Raw genomic sequence first — 6,132 nt, 5'->3', positions numbered from 1 at the left:
TCATCTCCTCTTCCCCAGCTCTAACCACCTCTACCTCCCAGCGCGTCCTCCTCCTCCTCTCCCCCCTTCTTCATCCCCCCTATTCTTACCGCCTAATCCTTTGCAGTATTACGCTGCATTAAACATTAATGCTATATCTTTATGTAGCAGAAACCCCCTAAAACCTGAGGCATTAAACCAACAGGCACACATATTCATCATTCTTCACTTCAGGCTCATTAACTGCAGATGGTTGGCAAAAGGTTAACTAGTTTCTTTACAGTTTTTTCTGAACTGGAAATCTGCTACTGTATTGTTAAAAGTAAAGATTTAAATCCCCTTTATTTTAGTTGTTAGATGTGTGTTTGATTCTTCAGTTTTTTTGTAGTTTTGAATCCACTTATCGTACAGCTCATAAATAATAATAATAATAATAATAATAATTCTTTCTGTCATTTTTACCGCCGCCAATGAAGTTTCGGTTCTTTATTTTATATATTTTTGCTTGATTTTTTTTTTTTACAACAAATGAAACATTCTTACTAGGAATCTTTCCTTCTTCTTTTTACAATAAATGTTCACACATTTGTTAATTCGCCCGAAATACCAACTTCAGACACTCAGCAGAATATATATTTTCATTCCCCCAGTCTCCGTGTCCCCCCTCTTGTCTATCTCAGCATATGAAGTACATTGATGAAGCTCCGTGATAAGTGCGATTTCTTTGTCTCAAGCTGAATAATGTTCCTCTTGTGTGGCTGACACACAGAGCAAATATTAATTTATTCACCATTCCATTCATTAACGTCTTTCCATTTCCAATCTGCTTCTAATATGTTTATTGCATTCTGCCAGAACATACCTATTGGCTTAGATAATTAGCACACGATGAGCTTTCAGGGTATCCTTTTATTTTAATTAATACAGTACATTACTGTTAATGGGTTTCACATTTAGCTCAAATTGTTTTCAAATCTTTTTTTTGGCTGCTATCTTTGAAAAGATCTGGAAGGTCGGGTGAGTGGAGGCCGGCGGGAACGTGAAGGTTTACCGCCACAGAATCATCCTTCAGAAAGCCGAGACTGAATGTCCTTGCTGCGAATGACCCAGACGCTCCTGTGGCCCGATTGCAAAAACACATCCCCGTAATATAAAGTGACCGTGACATTGGACCGGCATGACCATAACATGTGTCCTCCTGCACATTAAAGCACGGAGCCAAGGACACGAGACATCCGTGTGTGGCTTTGCACCTCATGCCTTTATGTATTTGTAGCCTATGCAAGAAAACGTAAGTCATTACCAGTGGGTTCTTGCAGCCTGTGTGCGTGTGTGTGTGTGTGTGTGCGTGTGTGTGATCGAGTGTGAGCCGACAGACGTGACTGAGGGGAATACTAAGCAGGGCGTCATGCCGCATCGTGACTGAGAAGATAAGGGCAAAGAGACGTACACGGAGAGACAGACAGAGCGACAGACGAAGGGACGAACAGGATGAAAAGAAACACGGCAAGAGAGCAAATGAGAGGGTCGAGGAAGGAAGGGAATATTGATTGAGAGAGAAAGCTGACAGCTTGTAAATATAAAGCAGAATCTTTATGGGGCCACAAACGGACACGTAACTTGGCTTCCTTCTCTCTGGCGGTCCTTGTTGGTCATTTTGTCCCAGAAAAAAAAGCCTTATTTTTCTACCGACCTTCTGTGAAACACGCCAGCACAGTACAATACAGAACCATAGGAGTACTCAAGGTTGTTGTCATGCAGCTCTGTGCCTGAAAATGTCAATGACACAATAAGTTTCACATTCCTTAAGTGGCCTCTACTCACGCAGATGTTTTAGGCTTTACTCGTCGAGGGTTTGAGAATTCCTGTCTGGGATTTTTCTGCCTTACACCAACACGATGCAGGTAATTGGATAAAACCTTTATGACTTAGAAGCTAGTTAAAGTCTGCCTCCAGATTGTTTTAAAGCAGCCTATGTAAATAATACTTAATATTGTGTTTAACATGGGTCTACCACTGCTTTACTATAGATTGCTTTAAATATGTGACTGGTGTACGTTTGTGTCATGTCCCGTCAGAAGAAAACACTTCCCTGGTGACAGACTTTGCACAGTCAGTATAGTCAGATATTTTAGGGGACGGGACGTAAGTTAAACACAGGATCTTTAGTCAAACAGATGGATCATTACAATAAGGCAGAATGAGAACCGTGACTCTACGAACTAATATTACATCCATCCAGCCATTTCTCTGCTGATTATCTCGTCTTTAGCATCCCAGACGTCCTTCTCTCCGGCCGCTTCCTCTCGCTCTTTCCGAAGGACTCCGAGGTATCGCCAGGCCAGATGGGATATGTAATCACTCCAGCGTGTTCAAGGGGCTGCCCCCCCCCAGGAGTTTTTGGTCCCACTTGAACATGCACAAGAATACCTGCAAGATGGGGTCATTGTACAAAAGAGAGCAAATCATATTTCTGGTCATGGATTGGAAAATCATTTCAGTGTCTGTAGTGAAAGATGTCCCGCCGGATCAATTACTTCCCGAGCTCTGCGAAGATTTAGCCGTTCTTTAACCATCACATTAAATCTTTGCGAGACCTGCAGACAATTTTGTGCTCTCAGTCAATAAAATAATAAATAAGTGTGGTTTCATTTGTGCGTCGGAGAACGAGCTGGAGTAATACAGAACACTGGAGATGTTTCACAATGCTTCAGTCATTTTCTCAAATCAATACACAGTTAAATCTCTTGAAATACTTCCCAACTCTGAATAGAAAAAAGACATTTGAAGACACACACACACACACTCACTCCCTGAGTTGTACATGTGTACGTTTGATAAGGGAAATCAAATAGCAAGTTTGCAAACATGCAGGAGGAAGCGACAATCACAATCAGGGCTGTCCTCTACGCTTTAATATTTCCATCAAACAAACAGCAGCATAATGACCGACTGCCTTGTGTTCTCTCACAATGTTTAATTTAGATGCAAATTGTCAGGGGGGTGGAGGAAATACACGCCTCGAGGTATCACTTAAATATCACAGAGACGACTGGAACAACAATAAAAAAGTGAGGGAAAGCAAAAAAGATGGAGGGCCGAACAGGAGAGACATGTTTGATGGATGGTTTTTCTTTAACCTGACTTCGAGTCAAGTTTAAGTAAGAAGAATGAATGAGGTGCGTGTCTCCGGGCAGAAAAAAGAGGGAGTGATGGAGAAAGAAATGACAGAGAATAGATGAGGAGGGGAGGAAACTGAGAGGAGGAGAAAGGACTGAGACAGAGATGGAAATAAAGGAAGGAAAGAAAAATGAATGTGATGTCGAGAGAAAATACAGCGACAGAACAATCATGCAAATAGAATAAATAGATGAACAGATTTATGTTAAAATATTTAGATATCAAAAGAAAAAGATCAAATAACGGAGAAGAGAAAGGCAATATGTTTTATTTTCACTTAGACTAATGCTTCAGTGTAACAGCTGTAACCACGTGAGAGGAGACAAAGCACTTTTCTCCTCTCGTCATTTATCTCCTCGTCATACCAATCTGCCGCTGAGCTGCTTCCCTTTTGTTTTTGTTGACTGACTTAAGCGCTGCTGCACAGCGGCGTTCAGCAGGGAGGAAACTGCCTGAAAAAAACCCAGAGAATAATATGCAAAACAGAATTATTCATAGAAGACAATAATTATCTCACTCTGGGAGAAGAACAAGAGAAAAAAAACCACCTATTTTAGCAACATATTGAATGTATCTTCATTAATCAGAAATATTTGAATTACACATTATGTGAAGTTCTTTCTCTCTGCGCTGAAACTTTCTTTTGCCTTTTGTAAATGTTGATTTTGTCAACACAATTTATTAAACAAATCCAGTGATTCTGCAGCATCTCGACCACAATGAGACTTTCCTGATTTGTGTGATTTCGCCTGATTTTCGTCGCTTGTTGAGGCTTTAATTGTCGCACGATGGAATTTATTCATTTACAGAAAAGGCGCTCAGACAGGTGCTCCCAAGGACACAGTGTTCAACGCCTGTGAAGTGCACAACACAGATGTGTTTGTTCTCAGAGAGGGATGTTGCTTCAAGAACTAATAGAAAGAAAATCACTAATCTAATACATATAGAGTGTGAGAGTAATGTTAGTAAACTCAGCGTGAGGTCGTGAGACCTACACAGTGGAGTACATGCAGGTCGCAGGTCACATGACTCACAGGTCACATGACTCGCAGGTCACATGACATGCAGGTCTTTGGTGTTGAGGCATTCAAACAACCAATTATTTTTATTCCTTGGAGCTATCAACACAAAAGACCATTATTTTTAAATTGCGCGGAAAAAGCGATAACTTATATAATCATTATTATCAGTGTTGGACAAAATGATATAGAAATACGTTAACATTTTTCAGTTTATGAGTTGATGAGGCGGATCATCTGTATAATCATTACTGAGTCATCTAACTCCTCCAAACTCTGTGCAGTAAAATGCTTCTTGTATTGTTTTTTTTTCTGTGCCTCACCTTCCCGAGTGAAGTGCAACTCGCATCCAGATCTGCGTCTCTGGGTGATGTCAGGCAGCAACACAATTACCTGTCTGGGTTTGTGAGGCTTCACCTTCCCGCTCCGCCCGTCTCTCTGGCGTCACAAACAAACAACGTCTCATTTTCCCAGCACAAATTGATTATTTGTTTCACGGCAGAGAATGGAAATATGACCAATTAATTCTGCTCTTCTGGTGGACGGTCAGCGATGGTCCCAAAAACAAATAGAAAACAATGACTTGACATTCTCATTCTCTCAATGCATCTGCAACAGCAGCCTCGTTGTGTTGATGATTATTCTCTACGAAATCACGACTGTATTATGTAGAGACATATTGTGATTTGGCCGTTGTTTTTAGTCAAATGTTTAAATATTTTTTGGAAACTTACCTGGTATGCAGCAGAATAGTTTTCAATAAAGTTGTAAGTCCAACATAATGCAATCCAGTGGCACAGCACTGCAACACATATCCATCTTTGGTTGATTTGAGTTTGTTGTAGAAACATTTTTCAGATAAAGAAACATGATAACTGCCAGCTTTCTATGCATTAAAACTGGCCTTATGTCGTATAACTTCTTGTACCTTTTTAGTAACATAAAATAAAAATACCAAATATTTATAAACAAATAAAAAATTATGGGAAACATTATTTTAATAAGGAAAATGATGAGTTGTTGTGTACGGCATCAGCAAAACACTGCATTGCGTGTGTGTGTGTGTGTGTCTGTGTGTGTCTGTGTGTGTGTGTGTGTCTGTGTCTGTGTGTGTCTGTGTGTGTGTGTGTGTGTGTGTGTGTGTCTGTGTGTGTGTGTGTGTGTGTGTGTGTATATCTGTGTGTGTCTGTCACACACAATTTATTTTTATATGTCTTCCTGTACAATGACTCAGAAAATACAATATTATTTCCGGATTGATAAATGATGTATTGGTCGATTTGTAACTGCAACTAAACGTATGTGAATCTTAGAAATATCCCACTGCTGCGAGTCACATGCAGCATCTAGGATTTGATACTCATCAGCGACTGTAAGGTTTAAGTGCTGACTCTCAGCTTGAAGAGTCCTTGGACTCTGAGTGGGACCATTATTTTAAAAGCAACCAAGACATCTATATATATATACATCTATATATATATATATATATATATATATATATATATATATATATATATATATATATATATATATATATATAAATATTGTTCTGTCTGATACATTTTCATCCATTTCGTTGGGGGACCTATGAAGCACTTCAGTCCTCCACTGACTGTTACTACACAGTTAAAATAATAACCTTTCTTTTCTACCAACGCAGGCGAGACGAACAGCTGACGAGCTGTTAGACTGCCATCATTCATCTTTGACATAACCTACTGTGTTTACTTAGCAAAGGCCAGTATTGGCTTACCCTCTCCCAAACCTTTTCTGGGCAATTCTGTCCAGTCCAGTGTGTTCCAGCTGCTGTCAGTCACCTTCATTTCAGCCTCAACTTCTCCATAATATTGACCAACCTCTGTTCTTTTTTCTTCCCATCTCATGCCTTTTTTCTGTTTTGCAGCAAACACATTTCCATATTTGTGTATGCGGAGTATAGTTGTATAGACTGAAC

The sequence above is a fragment of the Cottoperca gobio genome, unplaced genomic scaffold (genome assembly GCF_900634415.1).
Source record: "Cottoperca gobio unplaced genomic scaffold, fCotGob3.1 fCotGob3_124arrow_ctg1, whole genome shotgun sequence".
In the NCBI taxonomy this organism is placed as follows: domain Eukaryota; kingdom Metazoa; phylum Chordata; class Actinopteri; order Perciformes; family Bovichtidae; genus Cottoperca; species Cottoperca gobio.
The sequence above is the reverse complement of the archived record's forward strand: the minus strand, read 5'-3'. Positions refer to the sequence as shown.